This window comes from Anguilla anguilla, chromosome 5 (genome assembly GCF_013347855.1).
Source record: "Anguilla anguilla isolate fAngAng1 chromosome 5, fAngAng1.pri, whole genome shotgun sequence".
Classification (NCBI taxonomy): Eukaryota; Metazoa; Chordata; class Actinopteri; order Anguilliformes; family Anguillidae; genus Anguilla; species Anguilla anguilla.
In genome coordinates, this window is record NC_049205.1 from 7,192,647 (window position 1) to 7,206,438 (window position 13,792).

The 13,792-nt window shown below is 46.4% G+C and overlaps 1 protein-coding gene across 7 annotated transcripts in view; it reads left to right on the forward strand.

The window, feature by feature from the left end:
- The window catches only part of lingo2b (leucine rich repeat and Ig domain containing 2b), a 265,280-nt gene that overhangs the window by 234,612 nt on the left and 16,876 nt on the right, over window positions 1-13,792 (forward strand). Inside the window, exon 1 of one of the 7 annotated variants that reach the window (XM_035420065.1) lies at window positions 9,473-9,790. The exons of the other annotated variants lie outside the window; for them this stretch is intronic. The gene's annotated coding sequence lies outside the window, so the exon portion shown is untranslated. Of the gene's footprint in view, window positions 1-9,472; window positions 9,791-13,792 lie in introns of those variants that run through there. 7 annotated transcript variants of the gene reach the window in all.

The window sequence follows — 13,792 nt, forward strand, 5'->3', positions numbered from 1 at the left end:
CCAGGGCACGCAGGGATAAATAACATGACTTTTCCTTTGCAAACACATCGTTAAGGAAATTTGAGCAACAAGGAATCACAAGAGTGGAATTGCTAATCACACACACTCACAAACACACACACACACAGACACACGCACACACACACACACACATCCTAGTAATGTGCAGTCCATCCATAATAATTCAGGATGGCCACCATATTGAAATGAATTAAATACTGGCATTGTAATCACAACCATACTGGCTGCTTTAAAGTCTCATGAATGAATGTTTGTGAATATGTGCGTATAAAACAGACAAAAAATGTTCAGCTTCTGTGAGGTATACAAATAAATGTTTAGTTGGCTGTGTGGCCTGATTTGAGTATGATGCATAAAAACATATTTCATAATCCTGAAACAGCGCTTACATAATTTATTTTCTGGTTTTGAATATGTTTTGACGTTGGATGTTTAATAGCATTAATACTTCAGTGATTCATTTCAAAATGTTCAGAGCACAATTGAGAATGTTTTCTCAGAAATCCCTTAATATAAAAATGAAACAAAAGATAAATATATAAATGGATAATTTTTAAAAACCTGTTATAATCACTGAATAAAATGCCGTTACTGTCGGGTAGACTGTAGGGATTAGTTGCTACCTTAGCACGAAATGCTTTGGTGATTTTTCTTGCACACCAGGGAAAGCAAACAAAAATCACTTGAAGTGCTGAGAATATCTTCAAAGTTTTTTTTGCCTCGGAACAAACAAACTTTCACTGAAACCTCTGTGAACCTGAGAGGGAAGAGGTTATTTTCAGAACATTCAAAAACGCGCCGGAATTGTTCATTCTGAAAGTATTTGTACATCCGAAAATGTGGTTTTTTTTTTTTTCTTTTCCTTTCAGCAAGTGACAGTGGGGGCTCCGGGAAACAGGCGAGATGCGGTCCAATTTTCTCTACAAAGTTTCGGAAAATTGACAGATTTGTTGCAGTTTACGGGGGATCAAAGTGCTCAGGAAGAGCGAGGGGGAAAGGCGTTTGTGTTGTGATTGACGGGACGGCGTCAGACAAAGCTTACACGGGCGGCTCCTTTTAATGGCGGCCTCCGCTTAATCAAAAGAAGCGGAATGAGCGGAGAAACAGCTGTAGCTAACGCAAAGTTCCGTGTTAACAACTCGAGCATTGTTTCAACAGCAGAAGAGGTTATAAAATCTTGATGGTTTATTCATGGATTTAAAAAAAAAATATATGTATATATATTTCGAACTCACCTCGTGACAGTTCCCTGCCAGCCAGAAGAAGAAAATGCACTGCATGCAAAATGAAGTGATATATTTGGAAAGGCAATTATGGGCATGAAATAGAGCGCTGCTCTGGCAAGGGCCCTTAAAATGAAAAGCAATTAAAGACAGCATTTGCTTTTCTTTCATAAGCACAGTCATCGGCAGACTTAACTCTCAAGCTGTGACTGTGTGCAGTCCTACTGATGTCTGCCTTTAATTTAATGGAAACGTGTCGATGGGGTGTAGATCACTACCTCACATGGATGTAACCAAGGACGATAAAAATGTTGTTTTTTTCACCTTTCTTGTCTTTTTCTCGCTTGTCTTTCTGATGTCTGCAGTATGTTCAGTGGCCCATTGGATTCAAAATTGCATTAGTGTGAAAACACCTCTAGCAGAAAGCCATATAATAATAATAATAATAATAATAATAATAATAATAGGACTTAGCATTCCTCATATGGGGGCCTGTGGAAGTTCATCATTAAGATTGTAACTTCCATCAGCATCAGTTGTCTGTGGAAGAAGCTAGCGATAGCTAAGACAGAAGTGTTTCATTGGCTGAATTCATGTCTGAATAGGTGTGACCAGCTTCTCTTATCACTGCTTTTCTTATCTTACATCTTGCGAACAGGTTTTGCATCTTTGATTTACCTCCAGGTTAAAACCGTAACACTGTAGTAAATATCATAAGTCTGTGATGACTGGGAAAGTCATTTGTGCTACAAACTGCCGTCTGTAGCACAGAGAGATCTTTGACACAGGGAGAGCTTTAACACAGAGAGCTTTAACACTGGGAGAGATTCAACACAGAGTTTTAGCTCATCAGGCTTTAACACAGAGCTTTAGCTCATCAGGCTTTAACACAGAGCTTTAGCTCATCAAGCTTTAACACAGAGCTTTAGCTCGGTGCGCTTTAACACAGGGAGAGCTTTAACACAGGTACAGTGGAGCTGTAGCACACAGAGAGTGCTATGCTCATTATTTCTGCTGCCGAGCAGGCAGTGCTCTGCTGCGATTGGTGCAGCTCTGATATGTCAGACCCCAGGGGCGGAGAGAGGCCTGCGGTCAGTCCGTCGCCGCGCCGACCACGCGCTGCGGCTTTTTTTTGATCCGCGGACGCCGACGCGCCCGCGCATCCATCACCGCCATCCCTCTCTCGCGCCTGACGGTTTGTTTAATGTGAATTTACCGGGACGGAAAATTAATCTAACCAATCAAACGTCGCGGCCGGATCACGTCTCAGTATCTGTTTCAGCACACAGCCATGTGACTAGGGCACAGTATGTTCTCTGTACCCCCCCCCCCCACTTTTTGGTTTTTTGTTTAATAGCTTTTGTTATTAAGGCACTAAATTAACTTCTTGATGTGTTTCCCTCAGCATGTGGCGGCGAGATTGCGGCGAGCGGAGCAATTATAAATGATGAATGTGTTGTGTCGGGCCCGCGCGCTAGGCCCCGTGCGTTAGGCCCCGTGTTCTCCTGCTCTCTGTTAGATTCCTGCCAGCCTCATCTCTCCCCACAGACAGGACGGGGGTGGGGGGGGGGGGGGGGAGAAAGAGAAACGAAACAGGGCTGAACATGGAGGGGTCCGCCGCCTTTATCGGGCGATGGATTTTAAAGAAGCGCTCGCAACGGGAAACACCCAGCCCATCAGCACTGAGGCATACGAAGGACCAAGTCCAGGGCACAGCTTTTACCAATACCAAACTCCACACACACTCACACACACACACACACGTACACACACTCACACACACACACACACACACACACATACACATACTCACACACACTGACACACATACACACACACACACACACTGACACACACACATACACTCTCACACACACACACACACATACACTCTCACACACACACACACTCACACACACACACACCTACACTCAGACACACACACACACACACACACATACACTCTCACACACACACTCAGGCACACAAATGTACACACACATATGCAGAACTCACATGCACACATGCGCACACACACGCGCACACACACACACGTTGTTTCTGAAGTTCAAGAGAGGGCTGCTTATTCCATTAGCATCCCACCGCTGCAGTGGGCTGGCCGCAGGTCTGCCGTATTCCATTAAGCAGGTCCCGTTCTGGTGATTAGGTGAAAGCATGCTGTTTCGGCAGAGGAGTGTGTGTGTGCGTGTGTGTGTGTGTGTGCGTGTGTGTGTGCGAGGTCAGAGCCTGAGCTGCAGGCCCTGGCTCATAACTGCAGGGCAGTCTTTCTCTCCACACCATCTGGGTCATTTAGGTGCCATTTCTGGGGGTGTTTTTTTTTTTTTTTTTTTCCACTGCAGGTGTTCTGCAGACAGTACAGGTATCAGTCAGACAGTGCAGGTGTCTCCTAGACAGTGCAAGTTCTCTGCTGACATTGCAGGTATTCTGTAGACAGTGCAGGTGTCTCCTAGACAGTGCAAGTTCTCTGCTGACATTGCAGGTATTCTGCAAGCAGTGCAGGTGTCTCCTAGACAGTGCAAGTTCTCTGCTGACATTGCAGGTATTCTGCAAGCAGTGCAGGTGTCTCCTAGACAGTGCAAGTTCTCTGCTGACATTGCAGGTGTTCTGCAGACAGTGCAGGTGTCTCCTAGACAGTGCAGGTGTTCTGCAGACAGTGCAGGTGTCTCCTAGACAGTGCAGGTGTTCTGCAGACAGTGCAGATGTCTCCTAGACAGTGCAGGTGTTCTGCAGACAGTGCAGGTGTCTCCTAGACCGTGCAGGTGTTCTGCAGACAGTGCAGGTGTCTCCTAGACAGTGCAAGTTCTCTGCTGACATTGCAGGTGTTCTGCAGACAGTGCAGATGTCTCCTAGGCCGTGCAGGTGTTCTGCAGACAGTGCAGGTGTCTCCTAGACAGTGCAAGTCTTCTGCTGACATTGAAGGTATTCTGCAGACAGTGCAGGTGTCTCCTAGACCGTGCAGGTGTTCTGCAGACAGTGCAGATGTCTCCTAGACAGTGCAGGTGTTCTGCAGACAGTGCAGATGTCTCCTAGACCGTGCAGGTGTTCTGCAGACAGTGCAGGTGTCTCCTAGACAGTGCAAGTCTTCTGCAGACAGTGCAGATGTCTCCTAGACCGTGCAGGTGTTCTGCAGACAGTGCAGGTGTCTCCTAGACAGTGCAAGTCTTCTGCTGACATTGAAGGTATTCTGCAGACAGTGCAGGTGTCACCCAGGTAGTGCAGATGTTTTGCAGGCAGTGCAGGTGTCCATCAGACAGTGCATGTGTTCTGCAGACAGTGCAGGTGTCCGTCAGACAGTGCAGGTGCACCCCAGGCAGTGCAGGTGTTCTGCAGGTAGTGCAGGTGTCTCCTAGACAGTGTTGGTGTTCTATAGAGAGTGCAGGTGTTCTGCAGGTAGTGCAGGTGTCCCTCAGATGGTGCAGGTCACCCTTGGGGGTGCGGAGGCCACACCTTAGCATCATGTGGCTGGATACAGAGGGGGAAAGAGGGAGGGGGGGGGGGGGGGGGGGGGAGGCAGTTAAAACCAAAACTTTGACCAGTCTAGGAATTGAGAGTTTTTAACAAGAGAGAGTTTTTAACCAATGGCCTTGTTTATTTTTTCCGGTTTATTTATTTCCTTTGACTCCCTTTAAAGTGTGCAGGCAGTGAACGGGGTCAGGCAGAAGCCATTGTGCCTCCGCTCTGCTTAATTCTGCGGATTTTTCACAGACACCCAGCCCCCGCGTTTCTCAGACCAGACGGGCCTATCTGCACAGAGACTCAGAGGCACGGGCGTGCGGGACGCCCCCAGCCCCCCCCCCCCGGCAGCCATGTTTTTTAATCCAAGTGGCGCTCCCCGGAGGGCTCTAAAACGCGCCATTACGCAGCCGCCAGACAGCGCGAGCGGGCTGCGGTCTCCGGGGAGACGGGGGTAGCGCGGCGCGGCGCTCGATGCCAGCTGTCCGCCAGGATCCGGGGGGAGGACGGGGCGACGTCCCGGCGCGCGGGGGTAGGGGCGCGCTGATGAATGAAGCACCTGTTTGGCACTTACCCCCCCCCCCCGACCCCCCACCTCCGCCCATCCCACCCACAGCTCAAACCAGCCTGGCTAACGGCGGCAGGGGGAACAGGAAGAGCTTGGGGAACAGGATGGCGCCCAGATAGGCCCCATAGGTCACCTTCCAGCTCCGTTTCCCAAACGCTGCCCGACCCAGTCTCCGTGCTAACGCCCACTGCAGAGGACGGTGCTCTTCCCTTTCTGTCCTCTAAGGAGGCTCGTCTTCGCACTGGGCCACTATAGCCTGTGCCCTGTAATCCCAGCTAATGCCCCCGTGACACGGTGTGAATGATATATCAGAGGGGTATATCGGGAATTTTGGATGCATTCCATACATTGAATGGGCATGCTCTGCTTGCCAAATAACATTGTAAAAATGTTTTATTTGTTTAAGATATATTTGTTGTATGCATTTTTTTATGCATTTGAAAACATTGTTATTTTTAACCGTAGAGAAAGAGAGAGAGAGAGACAGAGAGAGAGAGAGAGAGAGTGGGGGGGGGGGCATGGGCACTGTAAATGGACAGTGGTGGTTTTGGCTGAGAGGCTACAGCTTAAACACTGTTCTTTCCTCATAGCCTACAGGCAGTGTTAATGTTCTGCTAAAGGAGAAATTTAAAGATCCCCATGCCCTCCACTCCACCCCCAGGCCCATATTCTGGTTGCCCTGTTTCACTTCATATCCCCCTTTTTTTCAAAGAGGATTTCAGATCAGGCACAAATGTGCGTTTCATTTCTCGGAAGCGGTCCAGACGTTTAAAGTCGATCGGCGGGCCGTCGCTTGTGAAGGAGGCGAAATCGATGAGGCCTTTCTCCTGAGGCGCGGCGGCGTGGTGGCGGAAGCCGCTGTTTGTTGGCGAGGGTTCGCCCGCTTTGCAACAGAGATGTTTATTCAAAAGCCTGTGTATAAACAGACCTCCCACACACCTTATTTTCAGGTCTCTGAGTACAATCAATCGGGCTGATCCATTGAGAGGAAAATCCATATGTAGATCTATATAAGCCTTTGGATTTCTTATCTATGAGGGAACCCAGATTTCTTTGGCAAATGAGGTGTCATGTACTGTATTTTTAGGTTAACATTATTTATCATTGTGATGTTTGCCAGTAGTTTCACATTTAAAATCAAGGCACCATCATAAGTGTGCCTAATTTCATTCTTTGATGATTGAAAAGAAAAATTTGTCCTCAACGTTGACTTCAGTACATAAATGAGAGTTGTTTATTTTCTTCGCAAACAGAGATTAGAAAGTCAATTATGGTGATTGGCTGAACTCGCCAAATTATGTTGGTGAACTTAAAAAAAAAAAACTTCTTTTTTTTAAAGTCCAAATTAAGGACAGATGTTGATTGAAAACAGGCCACAGTCTCAAATTACACAGACACAAGCAGTGTGCTTTAAGGTTGAAGCACAGACACAAACAGCGTGCTTTAAGGTTGAAGCACAGACACAAACGGTGTGCTTTAAGGTTGAGGCACAGACACAAACGGTGTGCTTTAAGGTTGAAGCACAGACACAAACGGTGTGCTTTAAGGTTGAAGCACAGACACAAACAGTGTGCTTTAAGGTTGAAGCACAGACACAAACAGTGTGCTTTAAGGTTGAAGCACAGACACAAACGGTGTGCTTTAAGGTTGAAGCACAGACACAAACGGTGTGCTTTAAGGTTGAAGCACAGACACAAACAGTGTGCTTTAAGGTTGAAGCACAGACACAAACGGTGTGCTTTAAGGTTGAAGCACAGAAACAAACAGTGTGCTTTAAGGTTGAGGCACAGACACAAACGCTGTGCTTTAAGGGTTGTTTTTGGATAAAGATGGTCGCCTCGTTCTCCACCTCGCTTCTTGATTGAAGTCTCCGCCAAGAATCCGTCTCTCTCCACACTTGCTTCGGACAAAACGCCTCCACATTCCCGCCGGTTCCAATATCGAGCAGATAAAGACGAGGCCGTGTCGTGATGGACACGGGGTAAGATGTCTGCCCTGGTGGCGGATGTGTTTTCCGCGCGTCTCCGTCGAGAGGCCCCCGGACTGACCAAGCGCATTATAAAGGCCCCGGGGACTCCGCAGGAAGCCGGGTCCCAGGCCAGTCCATCCCATACCGCCACCGATGAACCGCGGCGTCTCCCACAGTATAAATCCTGGGGTTTGCTAAAAGCCAGGATGTCAGTGGATTCTGAAGGCCTCTTTCAGCACAGCCCCCGTGTGCTAGAGCCCGGGTAACGATTAGCTACATAGGATTCAATTTTACAGCCACATTAATAATTGATCTCCTGCTAATCCCCTCTCTTTTGGTTTCCCTTTATTCCTTTGTCCACTTTTTCTTGTCTTTTTTTTTTTTCTTTCTGCACGTCGTAGCGGTGGCCTGTTATGTTCTGGGGAATGCAAAAGCCAATTTACAAGGGGGCGGCTAATGAGGATTTTTTTGGGGGGAAGATGGGACGATAAGGACGGATACGAGAGCGCGGCCGTCCTCGACCGCCCGTCCGCGTCTTCGTCTTCTCGCGGCGCAGATCCGCCGCACTGCGGGGCCTTCGCCTCGCCTCTAATTGAGCCGCGGAACGCGCTAACCAAACGCACGTCCAGATCCTGCAGCGCCGAGGCGGACAATTATCATTTATATCAACAGCCACTCAAAGCCGCTCAGTGTATTATGGCAATATTGAACAAAAACGCCTCGTAGTGACTTCCTAAAGCACCTACTTAGCCGACAAGGATCAGCAAGCAGGGAGGAGCGGCGGTGGGCAGACATCTCACACCAGCCAGTCGATGAGCTGTAATGAGATGCAGATTGCGGAGTGCAATCTCACTGGGAGAGGCGCTGGCAACCCTAAAGCACAGCGTGATAATGTCCTTATCACGGACCATCCAGCTTGGAGAGGCGGGTGGTGCTCGTTAACCCCTGGGTTGTAAAAGACCATCACTCTCATTCTCATTCTTCTTCTGTCTCATAATCCTGGTCTGCGATGCTCTCATCCAATCGCCTTCTCTCATGTCATCCCTCTCTGCGTACTGTATGCGGAGCTGCTCGACTTTCACTTACAGCAGCAACAACAACCGTCATCATTATCATCATCGTCACTATCAGCATCATCATATGTGGAGCTGCTGAACTTTTGCTAACAGCAATACCAACAATAACATCAACGTCATCATCTTCATCATCGTTGTCGTCATCATCATTACCATCATCGTCATCATCATCATCAGTTATTTAAAACAATTTTGGCGTAATTAGCAGACTAAGTTGTATTTACCTTTCATAAGTCTTTTCACAGTGTGATTATTTTATACATTTTCTCTTTAGAATGACGCAGAAGGAAGTTTCACACTGAGATAAAGAGCAAGGTCAGAATATCGATAGATTAAAACTGCCTTTGATCAGAAGATGCAGCTGCTTACGCAAACCCGATGATTAGTCATTGCAGTTGGCTGAAGTCGTACGGTTAACTGCGATACAGACACATCATTACGAGCTGTGTGAATGAAGTTGGAATACGATCTGAGAAAGAGGTTCTGTTTGGCAGACACCGCCAGCAAATTAATTTCTGAATGAGTGCATCTAAAAACAAAAGACGGACTGAGGAGGCCCAGAAGAGACTGGGAGTCACATGGCATGCTGACTCAGATGGATGAAGGGTCACTGCTCGCACTGTATGAGTGGCAACCAGGGGAATATACCGGGCCATAGAGAGATGGGGAGTGTGATCGAGTCAATTGTGATATATGGAAGTGAAATATGGGGTCCACTCAGTCAGCAAGACTACACTAGATGGAAAAAACATCCATCTAAAATTCTGCATGCAGAATCGTGTAAAAAAAAAAAAATAATAATAATAATAACATATATATATATATATCCTACAAGTAACGAGGAATACTTCAAACAATGCATGCAGAGCTGAATTAGGTAGATATTCAATTCTTATTCAAAATGTGTGTGTTTCCTTTTTGTTCTGATTTTCTGATTTTCCCCTTGTTATTATAGTGCCCCACACAGTATGGGTTTAAAGGTATATATATATATATATATATATATATATATATATATATATTGGCAAGTGGGCCTATTGTGAGTGAGCTGTGCTTAGCCAGCAGTTATGAAGTTGGAAAACACGTCCTTGTGTACTATACAATGCGTTATATATGGGAACTACGGTCCTTATTTAATGCGTATTTCAATAACAGTTCTTTAGAGGAGCGATCTGTTCACCAAATATCTCGGGGGTAGGGCGCTATTGTTACACATTACTACACAATAGAACTGCTTTTCACGCGGAGGGGATCGATCATTCTGAAAATTAGGAGAGAGGGAGGGGCGACAGTAAATTACTATACCACAGAACACGACAATTAAACGTGAGAAGAATAGACGAGGTAAAGGAAGGCAGGAATATAAATACAAGGAGTTGGGTCACCGACGAAACCGATTTATAAGAGCAATTTAAAAATGCAGCTCGGAAAGTCTTCGCCGTGACTCCTGGAATAGCTTGTAAGTAGATCGGTATTTATTTCAGAATTAGTGTACACAATTTCCTCACGCAGTTACGAGACACCGTAAAGCAAATGTAGCATATTTGAAAACGCAGCAGAGAGCGAGTGAAGTAGACTACGTGGAAATAAATAAGTTAAAGTAGGAAAATTAAAAATAAATAAATAAATAACAAAACCGGAAGAGGATATATGAACATATAAACGACGCGCTGTGCAGTTTCCACGTGCTTTTACGCAGAGAATACGCGACGCATGCAGTGTGGATCCGGACTCGCATGGAAACGAAGTGAGTGAGTGTGCGCGCAGGATAAACAACACCTCTGCATGCAAAGCGAGAAACTATCAGCCGGGGGTACAGATAAAACCACTTGGCAGTTAGATTCACTTAGAAAAGCTGCTATGAAAATCGCTGTAAAAAGATAGAAAGTGGGAAGGTGCGTGGGGACTGGTTATGCATGAGAGAGAGGGAGAGGGAGATTAAGACTTGGCTTTGGAGCTATAACTGAACCAATTGTTCTTCATGGCATTGAGGTGTGGGGTCCACTCATCAGTCAATAATTTGGCAAATGGGGCGCAAACCTTCAACTGAATTTGGATAATTCTGAGGGTCTGTGTGTTCTCCCGTGTGTGCTTTTATGATTTACCTGCCTACATGATACAGAGAGAGAGAGAGAGAGGTAGAGAGCGAGAGATGCTTTTTTAAAGTAAATTAGTCACACATTATATATTGTACAAAGCCCCCAATTATTCACTGTAGTTAAATTGTAGCCAAAGTCACGGAGTTCCATTTAAAACAGGAATATTATCGTGATGACCTGCATGGATACACACATGTTTTATCTAATCTTCTTTGATTCATTTAACTTGGGATGAATACACAGTGGCTACACTGCTAGCTTGTACAGGAGTAGGGATTTATACAGAGTGTGAGGAAGAAGGGCAACCTGGGATCTCCACACCACATCAATGGGAACAGAGAGGGGTCATTAGTTTGATCAATTAACTGTGTGCAAACCCACTGTTCAGGGTATATCCATGTCATGCTACAGTAGTCTTTACACTGACAACATATAGCCAATACATTCTGAAGTACTCAATGACTAAATCAGTTTATAACTACATAAAATCAGACATCGAGCTGCGCGACACTTATATAGTGGGTGTTCTGTGAATAGCCGGTCTCTTCAAAACACATTTTTGTAATGAATGTAATCTAAAGTCAATGTAAATTGTATATTTGCAAAAGAGCACTTTGGAAAAAAATATTTCATTACTTTTGATTCACCTGCCTTGTCAATCTGGAGCACAAATCAGGCAATAACTGGCTTCTTCATACCAAAGTGATTTTAATAAAGTCAGACTCGGGCTAATCCAATATCAGATTCCCAGGAGCTGGATTCCTGCGGAAGCACACACAGACTTGGCGGTTCTGTGGATTCATCACAACACGCACCGCTAAGCCATCTGTACACAAGACTTTACAAACATCAGCAGTACACAAGTCGATGCACGGGGCCAAGAGAGCCTGTAGCTGTGAGCAGATAATATTAAAGTGTACACACTCGTCGTGCTGAGGTGTGACGAGGCAGAGAGCCAAGGAGCTGACACAATGCCAAAGTGAAGAAACAGAAGTCATTTCCTCTAGGAAGAGTAGCTTTGGGTGCACAGAAACTGCGTGTGTGTGTCACTAAGGTACCTGACATCCAAACGCAAGTGTGCCAGTGTGAGTCTCAGCACAGGATAAGTGCACTGCAAATGTAAAATAGTCACTGGCTCTCCTGTAGTACTGTGTCTGGCCTATAGGGTGTAAAATAGTCACTGTGCTCCTGTGGTCTGTGTGTGGCCTGTAGGGTGTAAATAGTAGTTTGTTTGCCGGTAAATGCACCACATGCCCCTGCCCTTGGGCATCTATTGTGGGTATGACAGTGATAACTCAGAAGGTGCAAATGGCAATCCAAAACTGGAGACCTTTTCCACAAAAGGTGAATCTGAGCGTCGAAAACAAATACAAGTATCACTCAGAATGACGGGTAATTGGAGGAATGGACGGACATGATTATTGAGCTAATGTCACTTTGAAAGACGAGCCTGAATGAGTGAGAGGCAGTCCGGGCAGCTTCCCGCACCCCGAAGGGGCGGGGCACGCTCTGGCCAATGGCCCGTGCCTCTCTCCCTGTTACAGGAGAGCCTTATCTTCGCTTCCCAGGATGAGCATAACGAACAGGAATCTTTATGAGCCATCTGTGTGTTCCGCAGTCCTCTGATCAATACGCCGCTCGTCACCGTCGCCCACCGTCCTGATGTGCTGTCAGCGCTCGGGGGGGCCGGAAGGTCACCTCACCCGCCGCGTCATCCCGACGAGAAAGGTACTGACCCTGGGTCAGTGTACCTGTTCAGAGCGGTCTGTAGGGTTCCTGGGTCAGTGTACCTGTTCAGAGCGGTCTGTAGGGTTCCTGGGTCAGTGTACCTGTTCAGAGCGGTCTGTAGGGTTCCTGGGTCAGTGTACCTGATCAGAGCGGTCTGTAGGGTTCCTGGGTCAGTGTACCTGTTCAGAGCGGTCTGTAGGGTTCCTGGGTCAGTGTACCTGTTCAGAGCGGTCTGTAGGGTTCCTGGGTCAGTGTACCTGTTCAGAGCAGTCTGTAGGGTTCTTGGGTCAGTTTAGCTGTTTAGATTGGTCTGTACCTGAAAAGCACAGTAACATCCTGAGATTACACTCTTACTGTACGCAGGGACCACCTACCTCCTGTACAGGGCCTTCCTTTCAGGACCAATCACAGAGCAGCTCTTGTACAGGGCCTTCCTTTCCGGACCAATCACAGAGCAGCTCTAGTACAGGGCCTTCCTTTCAGGACCAATCAAAGAGCAGCTCATTCAGTGTGCCATCACTTACCTGGGGGAAATAAATCATAAAAATAGGACATCGCTTGTCTTTTTTTCTTCCTGCCAATTACAGTATTAAAGAAGATCTAATTCAGAGTTCCCAAGGCATCAGCAGGATGCCGCACTATTTCATATTTTTTAATTAAAAAATGTTACATTTTATAGCATCATCATTTCCCTCATCCGAAAGGAATTCCGTGTATGGTGTTTCTACTATCAAAAGCCGCCATTAATCCTTACGGTACAGTGGAGACAGAGCAGCCTGTTCACATAGAGTTCATATCTCTCAGAGACTATGCTCATAGTAATGACATAAGTACCCTGGGCACTGGAGCGACTTGCACTGAACGTGATAAAATAATTCCAACGCAGTTTGAAATATAATTCATTTCTTTAATGCAGTTTCCACCCAAGTGTTAATTATATCTCATTTGAATTTTATTTTTTTTTCTCTCCAAAATGTATAACTATAATCTATCATCTACATCCCTGGCAATGTTTTTTTTTTTGCAGTGGCTGGTAAGTCACTGGCGTGTAACCGTGGTGACTGCGTTCACCCTGTGTTGCCTCAATGCATCTTTGTTTAGCATATTACAGGGCAGTTTATGGGACATGGCAAGTTAATAAATTAAATTAGCGTTTGGGTTCGGTTTGCGGTTAGGACGGTGTTGAGAGGTAGTTCATTTCAGCGCGAATTGAAATGGCAATGCTGATGCGTTTTTTTTTTTTTTCCTCGTCCTCATTACAGACATCGTTAATCGTTAAAACAGTGAAGTGGGGGTGTGTTTGTGCTTCAGACGCCGCTGGGCCGGCTCCTGGTGGGCCTGTCCCAGTAATCGCCGAAAACACAACACCTCCCCCTCTGGGGCCAGTTCTGCTTCGCTTGTTTATCTATCACTTGATGTTAAATGAGTCATTAAGACCTGATGAGAGAAGGGGGCTCTGACAGCCAATCCTCTGAGAGGTGGGGCAGGGGGTGGGGCAGCACTGGGGCTCAAGCGTCTTTTATTGGACCGAATTCCATGACCTTTAACCCCCAGGGACCCAATAGAAAGTACTCACTTGCACCGGGTCATCGGTTTCAGACAATCAATAGAACAGGGTTATGGCAGACAGGAGG